Below are 18,097 nucleotides of genomic sequence, written 5' to 3'. Positions count from 1 at the left end.
TTATTTATTTATTTATTTAGGTTGGAGAGTGCTTTAATGGGGAGCGCTCCTGGGCGAGGTTCCATGACTCGGAGAGGTGGCCAGAGTCAGGGAAGTCGCCCCCTTGTTTATTTAAAGACGCAGTCATAAACTGTGTGCTTGGTAAATCTTTTTGCTAGATCCAATTCAACCAAAATATATTGAGGGCCAGGTTCAGTGCTTTGCTCTCTCAGGTATCTGTATTTCCCAGAGTGTGTGATGCAGGGTCCTGCCCTTCGTCAACATCATTGTAATGCTAATAGCTGAATGAAGGAATTCATCCTGTTTAATAATGGCATTTTATTTTATTATTATTACTTTTAAGGATTTTATTTATTTATTTGACAGAGCGCACAAGCAGGGGGAGTACCAGCAGCCCCATTGATGTGTGGCTCAATCCTAGGACCCTGGGATCATGACCTGAGCCAAAGGCAGCCGCTTAATTGACTGAGCCACCCAGGTGCCCCCTAATTCTGGGCATTTTAACATAAGACAGTTAACATAATCTATACTTGATAGGACTATTTAAAAAAACAAGGACATGATAAATGCAAAATAAAGAATTGTGGTTACAATAGACAGAAGGCCAATAGGGGTTAGGTTTAGGGGGAGGAGCCCATAGATATTGTCAGTTATTGGCATTTTTCCAGTTCCTGGGTGGAGTGATGAGTTCACAGGATTTGATTTATTATTTAAAATAAGATAAGGAATAAAGCAGGAAATAAAGTAGACGAAGATCAGGCATGTTAATTTACCATCCATGATATAAATTATACATGTCATACAGCTGAGGTCTTTTAAAAAAATAACACATGCACACACTTAAAGTCCTCAAAAGTAATATCATGAAGAATCCATGAAGAGAAGGAAATTAAAATCACCACCTCAGCCTACATCTGTGGAAGGCTTTTCTGTGTAGTATGCCAAAATGCAGATAATTGGAGTAGTTCTCTCCAGCCTGAGGTATGGTGAGATCAGGTGAGATAGTAGTCCCAATGAATACACTGATATTCTACGAATCTAAATTTCTTTTCCATTTAGTAACATACAGAGTACTTTCCCATATCAGAACATGCTTGCTTGTCATTTACTTAGTCTTAGGTCCTTGGATTCTTCAACCTAAGGTCAGAGGTTTTCTTTTCCTTTCCTTTCCTTTCCCTTTCCCTTTCCCTTTCCCTTTCCCTTTCCCTTTCCCTTTCCCTTTCCCTCCCCCTCCCCCTCTTCCTCCCCCTCCCCTTCCCCTTTCTTTTTCTTTTAATTTTTTTTTTATTTATTTATGATAGTCACAGAGAGAGAGAGAGAGAGACAGAGACAGAGACAGGAAGAGGGAGAAGCAGGCTCCATGCACTGGGAGCCCAACGTGGGATTCGTTCCCGGTCTCCAGGATCGCGCCCTGGGCCAAAGGCAGGCGCCAAACCACTGCGCCACCCAGGGATCCCCTTCATTTCCTTCCTTCCTTCCTTCCTTCCTTCCTTCCTTCCTTCCTTCCTTCCTTCCTTCCTTCCTCCCTCCCTCCCTCCCTCCCTCCCTCCCTCCCTTCCTTCCTTCCTTCCTTCCTTCCTTCCTTCCTTTTAGTATGGTTGACATGTTACATTAGTTTTAGGTGTACAGCTTAGTGATTTGACAAGCTTACACATTGTTATGTTCACCACAAGTGTAGCTGCCATCTGTCCTGTTACATCGCTATTACAGTATCACCGACTGTATTCCTTATCCTCCGCCTTTTATTCCCATCACTTCCTCGTCCATAACTAGAGGCCTATATCTCCCTTTTCCCTTCACTTATTTTGCGCAGCCTCTTACCACTGTTCCCTCTGGCAACCATCACCTCATACCTGTTAGAATGGCTCAAATCCAAAAGACAAGAAACAACAAATGTTGGTGAGGATGTGGAGAAAAAGGAGCCTTCATGCTCTTTTGGTAGAAGTGTAAATTGGACTGTATGTTATAGTATATGTTGGCAAATTGAATTTAAATAAAAAAAAAAAGAAATGTAAATTGGTACAGCCATTGTGGAAAACAATATAGAGGTTCCTCCAAAGATTAAAAATAAGAATACCATATGATCGAATAATTCCAGTATTGGGTGTTTACCTAGGGAAAGTGAAAACACTAACTTTAAAAGATTTATGTATCCCTATGTTTATTGCAGCATTATTTAGCCAAGACATGGAAGCAACCTAAGTATCTCTCGATAGATGAATGGGTAAGGAAAATGTGATACACACGTACACACACACACACGAATATTACACGGCCTTCAAAAAGGATGAGATTGTCCCATTTGAGACAACTTTAGGATAGACCTAAAGAGTATTACACGAAATGAAATAAGTTAGACTGGAAAGGACAAATACCGTATGATTCCACTCACGAATAGATCTAAAGAAAAAGAAACAAAAAGCACAATCAGACCTGTAAATACAGAGAACAACTGATGGTGCTACAGAGGTCTTTTTTATGAATGTCTTGGAGGAATTTAATGTTCTCAGAGTATTGTCATACTTAATATTCTTCCCACATTAGATCATATAGCATTAAGTCTTTTTAAATCATTGAAATGATACCAAGTTATGAAGAAATGTATCCTGGAAGGTCAAATCTACTTACTTTTTTTTTTTTTTTTAAGATTTTATTTATTTATTCATGAGAGACACAGAGAGGGAGGCAGAGGGAGAAGCAGGCTCCTTGCAGGGAGCCCGATGTGCGGGACTCAATCTCAGGACCTGAGCCAAAGGCTCACTCAACTGCTGAGCCACCCAGGCACCCCAGGTCAAATCTATTTTCAAAATTAAAGAGAGATATGCAATAGTTTCCTTTTTGTTATCTGTCATAGTAAATGAATGGAATTCTGGCCAATTCTACCAAACTTCAGGAATTACCAGTTTTTAGAGAATCAGAATACAGTGGAATATAGTCAGTGTTACAAACTACTCTGAGTATAATTTAATTCTTTTGATTTATAAAGTACCTTTAGGGGACTTGGGATGTTCCATGCAAATAATTTTCCAGAAAATTGAAATGAACCTATGAATGCCAAGGGATTTTTTTCTTTTGCTAGAAGATTCTAAAAAACACTAGTAGCATATGTTTAAGGCAAAAATTCCAACAATTCAGAGCATACAGAAGGTATAAAGTACAAGTTGGTCCTTTCCAGGCTCCAATTTCTATTAACAGTTTCTTAATATCCTTCCAGATGTATAATTTTATACATGTACAGCTCTGTATATAATTTTATTATTTTATTATTTATATTATTTTATTATTTCATAAATACAACCATCCTATATATATTATACCTTGCTTTTCTGAATCTAATTTATTCTTCTAAGTTTCTACATAGAATTTTTTATGTAATTTGTAATAGTTTTCTTTATCTGTTTACTGTTGAAGAATATGGGAATTATTAAAAACAATACTTAAGTGAGCATCTTTATAAATACACCTTTGTATCTTCTTGTAAGTATAACTCTAGCAGTGGAATTATAAGGGGGAAATAAGGCACATTTTACATGTTAATAGTTATGGCCTACTTGCCCCTTTGTGAAATAGTGCATTCTCAATAGTTATTTGAAAATAACTTCCTGGGGCACCTGAAAGTTAAGTGGCTGCCTTTGGCTTGGGTCATGATCCCAGGGTCCTGGGAACAAGCCCTGCATCAAGCCCTGCATTGGGCTCCCTGCATCAAAGCTCCCTGCTTCTCCTTTTCCCTCTGCCTGCTGCTTTCCTTGCTTGTGCTCTCTCTGTGTCAAATGAATAAAATCTTAAAAAAAAAAAAATCCTATTTAAAAAAAGAAAGAAAAGAACTTCATTTTAATCCCTCTTAATGTGGTTATCTCGTTATTTCATAGACTTGTATTTCTTTAATCATAAATGAGGTTGTACATGTTTTGTGCATTTATCAATCGCTTTTGCTTTTTTCTCTTGTAAAACATCTGTTGAGAAATAATGATCTTCTAAACTGAACGGAGAACATTAGCAATGTATTTTTTTACATTGCTATGCTTTTACAATTAGATTTTAGTCAAGGTGAATATTAAACAAATAATCTTTTTTAGAATCTTGAGATTATTTTTTCCTTTTTATTACTTTTTTACAGAATACATTGTCATACCAAACGTCTAACACTGAGATGATGACATCTGGTCTTTACTGTTTGATTTAATGAACAGTTGTACCTTATCCAGACTTCAGTCTAATTTGAGTCTCATGCATATTTGGAAAATTCCTATAATGGAAAGCTCCAGAATAAAATGGTGGTGGTAGTTGTGATCGTTGACTTCCCTCATTCCCTGCTCTGTTGAAACAGTACATACTTTCCTCCCATTTGGGTGAGAAGTCATCTTGGAAATAAGTTTGTACTCATGGGTGTAATTCTATATGTTTAGGGCACATACTTTTTTTTTTTTTGTAATATATGCAGTTTCTACCACACTGTGGCTGCTTAGGAATTGTTCAAGAAAAACAACCATAATGCTGTTGTTTGGTTTGTCAGTTGTGGCTCAGGGCATCAGTGGGACATAGACCAGAATTCTTGCAGAGAAATATGATCCTAACTTGATTCTAATTTTATCTTTGTGGCACAGCTTTTAAATATGAGAACAGCTGGTGTTGGATAAATCTGTCCTCACAAGCTGTATAAGATTGAAATAAATTTAAATATTTGGGGTTAAATCCAAATGCAAAAATGTGGAAATGACTGATGAATATTTTGATATTTCACTTTCTGCATCTGGGTGAAAAGATACTTTCTATTCATTGTGAATTCCTAGCAACAGTCCTATTTGAAGCTCAAGATAAGCATAATGTGTGCCTTAATTTAAGATCTAACATTTTGTGAGAGGTAAAACTGAATTCTTGCTTTTTACCCTATCTTCCACCCTGCTGATAAAAATGATAGATGGTAGATACCTATTTTTGTTAGCAGCCTCTCTTTGTCTTTTTCTCATGAGTCAAAGATTGCTACCAGTGATTACTACATGCTTCCACTTGGGTTGGGATAATAATCTTGTGTGGTCTCTGAAAGTTTGCAAATGATGGGACCCTAAACCTCTAGTAGATTCTCCCCCAGATGACTACATGTCTTGCTGATTGCTAAGGGATAAATAAGGGTTGTGAGCTCAGAGAACAGTCAGGTTGCTGGCTTTTCTTCAGCTTACCGGATTACTAAGGTAGAAAAGCACTAAAAATAAATCAGGACACAAATTCTCCTGCCAGAGGTTGAGTATTGAGATAACTTATCTTCTCGGCTGGTGTTGACATCATCTGTTTTCCTAACGCACCGTGCAAATGAGAGCCAGAGTGAGAAACAGTTTTGGCCATGAGCTAGTGTCGACAAAAGTTTGTAGCCTTGTCCTGATTGACTTATTGTTAGTTCTTGTCAGGCTCAGTTAATTAGTTCCTCTAGCTCCTCTAGGAGGTAGCTAAGCACATCAAGGTGAGAGAGAACTTGAAACCAAACTTGGGGCCAATCTCAGGGGAAGTCACTTGATATCTTCTAGTCTCAAATAGATCTTTGCTAGGTCTCTTCCGCATCAGTAGGGTTTCACTGTTCCCCCCAGGAGGTCAGATTCTACCAGAACTGGAAGGGTAGGAAGATCTCTCAGGAGCTCAGTTCCAGGACATGAAGATTTCACAATGATACAAGTTACCTGGTGTGCAGTAAAGATTGTTACTGCTGAATTTCTGGTTCTGTTTTTTTTTTTTTTTTTTTTTTTTTTTTTCTGGTTCTGTTTTTGCTTCAGAATCTGCCCTGAGCAGAGAGTGCCTTTGACAGTCACAATTAATCTGTGGATTTCACTGGAACTTAAATGGAGGGGAAATCCATTTAAAATCTCTACCTTCTTTATATATATCCCTACCCTCTTAGTTTTCTAGAAAGTTGGAATAATACTTGGAAAAATACTATCTCACACTAATTAAGTGCTTGATACTTACAAAACACTTGTATACATTTATCTAGTGACCTTCAGAACTAGTCTTGTAAGGAAGGCAGACATGATTATTCTCTCCAACAGATCCAGAAATTGGCAGAAGTTGGTGTTAAGCCCTGGGAGCTCTGGGATTTCTTGATCTACTCAGCAATGTCTAGTCTGACCCAAGGCCCTCTCTCTCAAGTCTGGAGGTTTGTTCTATTTTTATAAAATAATTTATTTAAATATATCTATAAAAGTACATTCTCACTATAGAAAAGTTGGAAACTATGGCAGAGAAGTGAGAGGAAAAAAATCAGCCACAGCTCTAGTACTCAAAAACAAATTTCCTGGGTTTACTTAGGTTTTTAACTATCTGTGAGATGGAAGGAGAGGTCTTCAGTAATGCTTATTTTGTCTCCACCTGTTCCATTGCATTTAGCATAATGTATATCATGGATAATTTAGTCTAGCTCACAGATAGCTAGATATGGACTCTGGACCTTCTAAGATAAGCTCTAAAAGCTGAACCAAAATCCCACTGCCATCCTTGGTAGAGATCAGTTCCTCACTTTTCTCCTTTGGTTACTCCCCCCCCCCCCCCCCCCCGCCCCAAACTTATTTCCTTTCTTCTGGCTTTTTCACTAGTTTCTATTTAACTACAGTTTCTACAACGTATCATTTCCAATCTTAAAATCACCAAGCTGTGCTTTCTGCAGATCTTTCTTCAAATTCTACCCAGCTTCCCTTGTGCAGAGTTAAGGGCCCAGATAGCACGAAGGAAAATGAAAGATCTCCTCTTTCTCTAGTCTCCCATGCACCCAGCTTGGCACTCAGAAGGTACACCTGATCAAAGAGAGAGGTGCTGGGGAGTGCATGCACATTAGCAGCTCCGGATGTTTGGACCCAGAAAATAGTAAATTCCAGTGTATATTTGAATCCCCTCCTGCATTTGTTTAGTGCTTTAATAATAAACATTAGGTAAGTGTTTACTGATGTGTGTGTGAGTATGTGAATGAGTGAGTGTAGTTGGTCCTGAGAGTAGAGGTGGGAAGCCACTGTGCTCACTTCCTATAAATTAAGAGCACCAGGAGTGTGCTCTCTGTCCTGTACCCAAGGAATTTTTTTTTCCTCATCAGTAGGATCACTATGATACAAGAAAACCCAGCCAACCAGTAGCCTTGGTGTCAAAGGTACTCACAGCTTCCACGTTGTCTGTCTGCCAGGTCCTGATGTCTTCACAGAAAACGCCCCTCAAGCCTGGGTTTGTTTGAGGTAGATCCTGCCCTATGGCAAGGAGGGGCATAAACTGAAATGACAGCTGTTTGCAGAGAGGCTAGGGTATCAACTAGAAGGGATGGGGAAGGGTCTCCCTATTCTGCTTTATTTGGTGCAGCCGCAGCTTTCAATTAACCCCACTCAGGGAGTGTGCCTTCTTGTGCACATCCTCTCAGCAGAAGGACAAAATGTGACCCTGAGTTAACCACTAATAATTACACATTGAATCTAAATGAAAATGAGGAGAAAAAGGCAGGGCAGAAGCCAAAGTCTTATGGTAAGCAAAGCATTTTTAGCTGGAATGTAAAGAATTTTGGTATTGGCATTTCAGGGAAATTCAATCTGCCCTTTCTCTCAATCCAGAAGACAGGAGGTAGCTCACAGTTGTTTGGGTCAAGATTACAGTTTTACTGATTTCAGAAATCTCATATTAATCTTAGCACTGGCTCTGGTGGAAGATATGTGCAGAATTGTAGATCTTTGTGGAAAATTATGTGAAACAGCACATTTTTTTTCTTGGATGCTTAAAACGTCTGTTTTACACACTGTAGATGTGCTTTTGTTTGTGCTACATGGATCAGTACACTTAAATATAATAATAACTTAGTCCAACAAATAGAGAAATATGTTCTCATGAGTAAGCAGAGTATTTCTGTGACAAGTATAGACTGCCACTCTCTGTAATTATGTGATTAAACAGGAAGCTTTGATTGAGGACCTACTCTGTGCCCAGTCCTGGACAGCTGAAGAATGCTGTCGAAGAGCTAGCAGAAGGAAGAGATGTCAGAGTCATACTGCATTTACAGTAAACTGTGTCCTTAGTGTAATTCCTAGTAATCCTTAGTTTTCCTGAGTAAGTAATCCCTAAGTAAGTAATACAGCGTTGCTGTAATGCAGAAACTAAGTACAAGTGATCATAGTCTCTTCTCCCTCCCAGTGATAGAAAGATGTCAAAAGCCATTCAACCTAACCAGTACTTTTTTTTTTTTTTTTTTGGAAATTGTATGTAGGTAAACTATTTTGTTTTGTTCCATAGATCCAGACCACTTCTCTTTCTGGTTTCAGTCAGTTGTTTAAAAATTAAACGATGCGTATTAGTCATGACAGAACCTGGGGGAATTCAGTATAATCCTATTTCCAGTAATTGTGTAAAAAAGGCAAATTGTCTTGGAGTGGTTAATTAGAAATATGGTCTCCTTCATCATGGAATGGTATGTTCCATCAGAAGAAAAGTAATTTATGTGATGTGATCCTGAGTGCTGGTGGCTTAAAGGGCTCTGTTACCTGTAGGAATCTCTGACTCAGCATCCTGGCCCTTAGAAGTTGGTTGTTACCAAGCTGCCAAAGATCAAGATAGGCTTTAGGTCATCCCAAGCCAGTTCCTTCTAAAATAAAATAATAAAATAAAATAAAATAAAATAAAATAAAATATAAATTTAATTTTTAAAATTTTAATTTTATTTGTTTTTAAACACACAAGCGCCTAAAGTCCAAGATAAAGAAGCCATTTGTTAAGGTGGTGAGTTACCTTGAATACCAGAAAAATGTTAGGAAAAATTGTGAAATCTGGGAGGAAAAAAAATCCCTTGGTATCTTTTAGAATGCTAGGTATTGACGAATGTATCCTTCAAGTTACCTGGTTTATCTTTCATTATCTTTGAGATATTGAAAACTCTGTAAAGTTGTAGAAAACTGAGAGTAATGCAGACTATCCTTGTCTGTAGAAAAGCAATCAAATTTTGTGTTGTGGAGATGCAGTTAATCACCCCCCTCCCCTGCCTCGACCCCAGGAAGCTTGTTTTCTATCTACTAACAAATATATAATCAGTGTTTCTTCTTACCTCTTGAATCAGTCTTTAACGTCTTACTGTTTCTGTCTTAAATTAATTAAGTAAAAACCTTTGACATGTGTTCATTTTATATTTGTATGACATAGTTTTACCTTACAAAGTTATGCTTTAAGAGGAATAACACTGTTCCTTCCTTCACTATGAATAGAGGTCCTGTTTATACGGGTTTCTGAGACAGTTAAACAGTCACTTATAATATTTTTCTTCTACTTTTTAAACTTTTATTTTAATTTTTTAGAGAAGTTGAGAGCAAGCAGGAGCAGAGGGACAGGGGGAGAGAGAATCTCAAGCAAGCTCCATGCTGGGTGTGGAGCTGGTCATGGGTCTCAGTCTCATGACTCTGAGATCATGATCTGAGCTGAAATCAAGAGTCAAATGCTTAACTGACTGAGCTACCCAGGTGCCCCAATATATTTTTATATATTTATAGAACATGTGGATAATGTCTTCAAAAAAAATAACTTACTGAGATTAATTTCATGTAACCTGAAACTAATCTTTTATTTTTTTAGAAGGTTGGTTATAAAACTTTTATTTTTAAAAAGATTTTATTTATTTATTCATGAGAGACACAGAGAGAGGTGGAGACACAGGCAGAGGGAGAAGCAGACTCCCTGTAGGGAGCCCAATGCGGGACTGGATTCCTGGACTCGGATCATGAGCTGAACAGAAGGCAGATACTCAACCACTGAGCCACCCAGGCGTCTCATAGTTATAAAACTTTTAAAGTGAACAATGCAGTGGCATTTAGTACATTCACAATGTTCTACAACTACAACTCTATCTAGTTCCAAAACATTTCTATCACTCCAAAGTAAAACTCTTTATCTATTAAGTAGTTTCACCCTATTCCACCCTCCCTGTAGCCCCTAGCCTCCACCCATCTACTTTCTTTGTCTATACATTTGTCTATTTTACATTCTTTTTTTTTTTTTTTTTAAATTTTTTAAATTTATTTATGATAGTCACAGAGAGAGAGAGAGAGAGAGAGAGGCAGAGACACAGGCAGAGGGAGAAGCAGGCTCCATGCACCGGGAGCCTGACGTGGGATTCGATCCCGGGTCTTCAGGATCGCGCCTTGGGCCAAAGGCAGGCGCCAAACCACTGCGCCACCCAGGGATCCCTATTTTACATTCTTGATATAAATGTAGTCTTATAGTATGTGACCTTTTGTATTTGGCTTCTTAGTGTAACATATTGGAGATTTTTTTTTTACGTATTGGAGATCTATCCATGTTGTAGCATATGTCAGCAATTCATTTCAGAATCCAATTCTTTTTATGGCAGAATAATATTACAGTGTATGTATATACCACATCTTTTTTTTTTATCACTCATCCATTATTATTTTTTTTGAAGATTTTATTTGTTTATTCATGAGAGACCAGAGAGAGAGAGAGAGGGGCAGAGACACAGGAAGAGGAAGAAGCAGGCTCCATGCAGGGAGCCTGACCTGGGATCCGATCCCGGGTCTCCAGTATCACACCTTGGGCTGAAGGTGGCGCTAAACCGCTGAGCCACCCGGGCTGCCCTATCACTCATCCATTAATGGCTATTTCTGCCTTTTGGTTACTGTGAATAGTGTTGCCATGAACATACATGTATGCCTCACTTGATGAAGTACCTGTTTTCGGTTCTTTTGCATATATATCTAGAAGTGGAATTGTAGCCTTATATGGTAATTCTATGTTCAACATTTGAAGAACTGCCAAATTATTTTCTGTAGACAACTATTTTATGTGCCTACCAGCAACGTACGAGGGTTCCAATTTCTCCATCTCTTCTCTACCCTTGTTATTTTCCTTGTAAAAAGTTATTAGCCACCCTTGTAGGTGTGAAGTGGTACCTCATTTTGATTTGCATTTCCCTGATGTCTAAGGATGTTGAGTATCTCTTCATGTGCTTGTTAATCATGTGGAATTTTAAGTAGTGCATCATTTTTTAACGTTTGGAAAGCTGGCCATTGAAAAGATGACTCCCATTGCAATACAAGTAATTATCCTTTATGTTTCTTAATTTAAGATTTTGTACATTAAATTTTATCAAACGATTCTATAGAGCAAGTTAGCTTTATTTAATTAATTAATTTATTTTTTGCTTTAAAAAAAAAGATTTATTTATTAATGAGAGAGAGAGAGCACGCGCACGGCAGAGAGACAGGCAGAGGGAGAAGGAGGCTCCATGCAGGGAGCCCCACGTGGGACTCCATCCTGGGTCTTCAGGATCATGCCCTGGGCTGAAGGCGGTGCTAAACCTCTGAGCCACCTGGGCTGCCCGCAAGTTAGCTTTTTTGAAAATAAACTGGAAAGGATTTTCTCCACTCTCTTTACATGGTGTTTCCACAGACCATGTCTGAACCTTCTACAGCATCAAGCAAGTGTTCTTAAGGAACTCAGAAAAATATTGCCATGGTGATAATATCTGTCCTTGTGAAACACTGCCCTGTGAACTGTTTTATACCCTAAAATCTTGCCTGGAGCTTTTAGTTTGTGAAATTTATTTGCTGATTTGCTTTTTAAGTGTGGATATGCAATACATTTTTAATATTAATGATAACAAGTAGCATTTATTGAACATTTCTTAGGTGCCAGACTCTGTACCAGGCATTTTATTTGGATATATCCTTTAATCCTAGTAGCATGTTAGCTCCCCCAGGTAGGATCTTCTATTTCTTTTCTTTTCTTTTCTTTTTTATTTAAGATTTTTATTTATTTATTCATGAGAGACAGAGAGAGAGAGTGGCAGAGACACAGGCAGAGGGAGAAGCAGGCTCCATGCATGGAGCCTGACGTGGGACTCGATCCCGGGTCTCCAGGATCATGCCCTGGGCCAAAGGCAGCGCTAAACCAGTGAGCCACCCGGGCTGCCCGGATCTTCTATTTCTTGTCTTTTGTTGTATCCCTAGCATCTAACACAGTATCTGCTTAAGAGCAAGTGTTCAACAAATGTTACTGAAGGAGCAAACAACTCTTTGAGATGGTTTCTGTGCTTACCTTCATTTTATAAATGAAGAAGCTGAGTCTAAGAAATGTAAAGCAGTTTTCCCAAGGTCATATAGATGGGCAGTGGCAGAGCCCAAATCAGAGTTCAAGCAGCCTTCTCCAGAGTCACCATACTGCCTTTTAAGTGATAGCATTCAGAACAGCACGTTGACCCCTTCCTTCCACATTCTACAGAGTGGCCAGGTGATTCTGTCACAGAAGAAGAAATTGAATTCATTTCACTTCAAGAAAGTATCTGTTAATGGCCATTTCTGTGTCCAGATATTTGTTGGGTGTAATGTTAAGAACTGGGAGTTAAGAAGATTCTATTATGGGGTCTGACACTAGCTGGGTGACCTTGAGCAAATAATACACTCTTATCCCTAGACTTTGGATCCTCATGTGTAAAATGGAAAAGTTGGGCTAGATGATCTAAGTGTTTTCCAGCAATAGAATATGGTAACTTTAAGAAATGGCACAGATAAGCCCACGTTGAACTTGTTTGCTGGGGATGGGGTGGTGAATGGTGGGAAGTGTCATTGGTTTATATATCTTAATCTTTGATCTAGAAGGAATGAAGAAGAGGAAGGGCAACAAAGTGGTAAACATATGGTGACAGTGCTAGAGTATATGATCTAGAAGAGAAAATAAAGCAATTATCGAAGTAACAAGGAAATCTCAGCTCATCTTTAATTTTAAGAAATGAGATTTACTTCTATCCTGGACCTTACCTTTAAGAACTATAGTAGCCTGAAGTTATTTAATATTTTATGATTTCTCAATGCTTCCCTCCTTTGTGCCCTGTAAGTCTGCTGAGAAGAAGTTTGGGGATAATTGGAAAAACCAAGGACTTGGCCAAGATTATACAGTTGTGTAGTGATTCTTGATCTTTTCTTTTTATACCCTAGTCTGTCTTACCCTGGAACTTGAAGAAAATGTCAGATTATTATTTTTTTTAATATTGTGAATTTTTCTCTTGAATTCGTTTCATCAAAAAAGAATATATGCCTCATGACAGCTTTTCCTTTGCTTTGTAGAACTGGGGGTTATTGTCTAATAACACATAATAACAGAATACCAAAATTTCAAAAACGGTGTTATTTTTTTAAGGAAAAAATCTTACAGATTAAAAGGCACACTTTATATTTTAAATTTGGTTAAGTGCTTATACTTCTTAATCTGCAAGATTATGCCTGGTGTATACAAACCACTATGCTGGATGCCAAAGAAATTCAAATATGATCCTTGCCCTCAACCTTGTAAAAGTTGTGAAACCTACACAACCAACCATACATGTGATAGGATGTTATGAATACCTCAAGCTAAATCTAAGGTGTTATGGGGAAATCACGAAGATACCCCTTTCAGCTACAGTGGTTGAGAAAAAGCTTCATGGAAGAGGGGATACTGAAACTGAGTCTTGAAGGATGTATATATTAAGAGTGAAGGGAGGGAATAATTTGAACACATGCTCAGAAGGAAGAATACTTGGCATGTATATGGGGAACTATAGTTCATGGGAGTGGAGGAAAGTTATGGAAAGACGAGTAGTGAGAATAAAGAGAAGAAATGAATTTGACGTGAACAAGTTTGTACTCCCTGATAAAAACTCTTGAAAGATTCATCCAACATTGGTTTTCTGGAAATCTGTCAGTGTTCCTTTCCCATTCCTGCCCCACTCCAAATAAAAGAATAGACAGTAATTTCTTCATGCAGCAACAACTGAATACCTGCTCTGTCCCAGATACTTTGCTAGGAGCATAAGCTCTAAAGATAAACTAGACACAGTCCTTGTCCTCAAGTAGGCCACAGACTGAGAGGGAAGACCAACTCTTAGTTAGAAAGGGGATACGTATAAAGTGCCCATTTTATTTGAAATGGGGCCACATTGAAAAAGAATGATCTTGGCTGCAATGGGCTGATCGCCTGAGCTCTGTTTTTAGCCCTTGGGAGCAACCTTAGGATGTGTGGCATACCAGAAGAGCAGCTGCATACTATATTCTGAATATGATGAAAGTGACGCCTCCGTTTTTCCAGACCCACAGCAGAGACTGTTCCTGGGAAGGAGAGCCAAGCTCTTTCCTGGCTTGTGCCATTGGGCACATTGTTCCATAAAATTTTAGAGGGGAAGTTTCAGAAAGAAGACACAGAGAAAGAAGGGATAAGAGACTAAACTATAGAGTAATTTTAAAAAGTGTACAGAATTCAACCATTAGTATCTCTTAGATGCAGCAAGATAATAATAATGATAGATGATAATTACTGAGTGTGTACTTTGCGCCAGACACCCTGATGAGGGCTTTAACATACATTACCTAATTTAACCCACATTGTAGTCCTAAAACTTTGCTACTACTTTCAATCACCTTTTACAGAAAAGGAAACTGAAGCTTAAAAAGATTAACTTTCCCATATCACATTGATCCTAAGTGGACATGATGGAAAGTATATTGGGATGGGTTTTATGTTTCATGTTTTAAGAGAGCACTGAAGCCTAGAGAGAAGTGAGTAGTTCATAGGTACAGAGCAGAATGATGTCAGAGCCAAATTTAAAATCCCTACCTTGGGGCACCTGGTGGCTTAGTGGTTGAGCATCTGCCTTTGGCTCAGGTCGTGATCCCAGGGTCCTGGGATCAAGTTCCGCATCGGGCTCCCTGCAGGGATCCTCCTTCTCCCTCTGCTGTCTCTGCCTCTCTCTCTGTGTCTCTCATGAATAAATAAATAAAATCTTTAAAAAAATCCATACCTAACTTTTATAACTCTTGAATAATTTTTAAGTTCTTTTATAATAGAAAATTTCAAAAATATGTATCAGTCAGCTTCTACTATTACCTATTTGTGACCCATCTTATTTTATCTTTACCCACCTACCCCATCATACTAATTTGAAGCAAATATTAAACATCATATTATTTCATCTATAAATATGCCATAATGTTTCTCTAAAAGAGAAAATAATAAAAAAATTGTAATACTATTACCACACCTAAAATTTATAACGATTCTATATTACCATCAACTAGTTTGTCTAGTTTGAATGTAAAATTCCAATTGTTTAAGTGTCCTAATTTTTTCTTAGAGTTTAGTTGTTTGAATCAGGATCTGCATAAGGTCCACTCATTACAATACATTGATTTATCTTAAGTCTCTTTTAATCTATAGCTTTCTTTCCATCTTTTAAATTTTCTTGTAATTTGAACTGTTGAAAAACTGGTTGTTTGTCCTACAGAGTTTCCTGCAATTTTGATTTTATTGATTGTATCATTGTGTTGTTAAGATGTTCTTCTGTCTTCTGCATATCCTATAAATTGGTAGTTATATCTAGAGTCTTGATCAGATTCAAATTTGATATATACTTTTTTTTTTTTGTAAAACTACTTCACAAATGATGCATCATCAGAAGGCTTTTGATTTCTGATTATCTAATTTATTGTAATGTTAGCAATCACTGATGCTTAATGCATTAATTTATTTAGAGTTGCAGGCCTTCCATGATAGAGTATCAGGAAGAGAATTTACTTCTCACCTTAAATGACTAAAAAAACCCAACAAGAAATATTTTAGACATTGGGCAACAAGGTATCATACAATTGTGATCTCTAAAGGAATGGAAATGACACAATATCTGGCTTCTAATAAAAAGTTACAGGACATGCAAAGAAATGGGATCATACATTCATAACATGGGTAAAATTCAATTAATAGAAACCAAATCCAGAAATGAGAGCATAGAATTAGTAAACAAAGATATTAAAACAGCTATTATAAATTAAGCTTCAGCTGTTAAAGAGGCAGAAGAAAACATGAGCATAACAAGGAGAAAAAAATGAAAGACATAAAAAAGAGGCAGAAGAAAACATGAGCATAACAAGGAGAAAAAAATGAAAGACATAAAAAAGATAGTAGAAATTAATATTAGGGATAAGTATTTTGGATGGGATTAATAGATTAGACACAGTAGAAGAACAGATTAGATACTTGAAGGCATAAGAGTAGAAGCTATCTGAAATAAAGCACAGAGAAAAAAGACCGAAGAAAAGCAACGCAAAAACAATAGAGCATCAGTAAGCTGTGGGACAATATGTAATTGGACCTGGAGAAGAGCAGTGACAGCAGAAAAATAAAGGAATAACGGCACCTTAAAAGGATCTGGAGACCTCTTTTTCTGTTGTGATGAAAGATAAAATTGCTTCTTAGCAGATAAAGAATGGTTTCATCATGAGCAAGCAGAAAGCTCTAATCTACAGACTGACTCTTTTGGAGTACATTATGACCTTCTACATGATAGTCTGTATTGCCTTCCTTTTAGGACCTTAATGGAAAAATTATGATGTTTGTCTTTTATCTTCCTCTCTCTCTCTTTTTTTTTTTTTTTTTGCTAGATGCAGGATACTTTATTGATGGTATGTGACAAGGTAGGGCTCCTCAAGCCCTTCCCCTTCTTCAGGGTGTCTGGATAGAACCAGGAGGTTCTCAGTGTGTTAGGGGATAAATTGGGGCAAGAACTCCCCAGCAGTGGAGGGCTTCTCTCTTCTTGCTCTCACTGGGGCTGGTGGTCCAAGATCCAGCACCTGGTTGCTGTAGTCAAATTCATTATCATACTGGGAAATGAGCTTGACAAAGTAGTCACTGAAAGTAATGTCAGTGGAAGCGTGCGTGTCACTGTTAAAGTTGTAGGAGGCCTGGTCCTCAGTGTAGCTCAGGATCCCTTGAGGGGGTCCTCCAATCCTTGCTTCACCATCTTTGTGATGTCATCGTATGTGGCAGCTTCATCCAGGTGGCAGGTCCAATCCACAACTGACATGATGAGGGTGGGACATGGAGGGCCATGCCAGTGAGCTTCCCATTCAGTTCAGAGATGACCTTCACTCCAGCCTTGGCAGCACCATTAGAAGCAGGAATGATGTTCTGGACAACCCCTTGGACATCACACCACAGCTTCCTGGAGGGACCATCCACAGTCTTATGGGTGACATTGATGGCTTGGACTGGGGTCATGGGTTCCTTTATGATGCCAGAGTTGTCATCTGGATGACAACTGTGGATGCTGTGGATGTCACCACAGCTTCCTGGAGGGACCATTCACAGTCTTATGGGTGACATTGATGGCTTGGACTGGGGTCATGGGTTCCTTTATGATGCCAGAGTTGGTCAGAGGCACCAAGCAGTTGGTGGTGCAGGAGGCATTGCTGATGATCTTGAGAGAGTTGTCATACTTCTTATGGTTCATGCCCATCACAAATAGGTGGGCATCAGCAGAAGGGACAGAGATGGTAACCCTTTTAGCCCCACTTTTCAGTTGAGCCTCAGTGTCCTCCATGGTGGTGAAGATACCAGTGGGCTCCAAAACATACTCAGCACTAGAACCACCCCATTTGATGTTGGTGGGATCTTGCCCCTGGAAAATAGAGATGAGTTTTCCATTGATGACAAGTTTCCTTTCTCAGCCTTGACTGTGCTGTTGAATTTGCTGTGGGTGGAATCATACTGGAAAATGCAGACCATGTAGTTGATGGCAACAAAGGGGTCATTGATGGTGACAATATCCACTTTGCCAGAATTAAAACTAGCCTTGGTGATAGGCTCCCAGTACAATCAAATTCCTTTACACCAACCTTCACCATTGTGTCTTAGGGATGTGCCTGGCACTGTATCAGAAGATGTGACTATTTAATGAGAAGGAGCAGAGAGCCTCTCTTATCTATTTTTTTTAAGTTTGTTTATTTGATAGAGTGCACAAGCAGGGGATAGTGGCAGAAGGAGAGGGAGGAGCAGGCTCCCCACTGAGCAGGAAGTCTGACACAGGGCTTGATTCCAGGACCCTGAGATCATGCTCTGAGCATGAGCCAAAGGCAGATGCCTAACCAACTGAGCTACCCAGGTGACTCCTCTCTTACCTACTCCTAAAGTGATTCCTTTCAATTCCCCACTGAATACTCCCGAAGTGTCCCTGGCTACCCAAAGAAGTCCTACAACCATTTTCTGAGCTGCTGCCTGGGTACCAGGATCCTTTCATTTATTCCTGCTTCCCTTCCCAGCCTCCCTTAATGAAATTTTG

General features: G+C 38.6%; 1 protein-coding gene and 1 pseudogene across 3 annotated transcripts in view; both read right to left on the bottom strand.

The window, feature by feature from the left end:
* Positions 1-16,305, bottom strand: part of LOC140641395 (palladin-like) — a 42,306-nt gene extending 26,001 nt beyond the window's left edge. For all 3 annotated transcript variants that reach the window (XR_012037912.1, XM_072841166.1, XM_072841165.1), the window contains exons 1-5: positions 16,178-16,305; positions 14,602-14,737; positions 12,052-12,249; positions 8,493-8,593; positions 7,132-7,217 (exon numbers count right to left, since the gene is read on the bottom strand). The gene's annotated coding sequence lies outside the window, so the exon portion shown is untranslated. The remainder of the gene's footprint in view (positions 1-7,131; positions 7,218-8,492; positions 8,594-12,051; positions 12,250-14,601; positions 14,738-16,177) is intronic.
* Positions 16,306-16,360: 55 nt separating this feature from the next.
* On the bottom strand, positions 16,361-17,663 carry LOC140641396 (glyceraldehyde-3-phosphate dehydrogenase-like; annotated as a pseudogene).
* Positions 17,664-18,097: the final 434 nt, after the last annotated feature.

The sequence above is a fragment of the Canis lupus genome, chromosome 10 (genome assembly GCF_048164855.1).
Source record: "Canis lupus baileyi chromosome 10, mCanLup2.hap1, whole genome shotgun sequence".
NCBI lineage: Eukaryota > Metazoa > Chordata > Mammalia > Carnivora > Canidae > Canis > Canis lupus.
The sequence above is the reverse complement of the archived record's forward strand: the minus strand, read 5'-3'. Positions and strand labels throughout refer to the sequence as shown.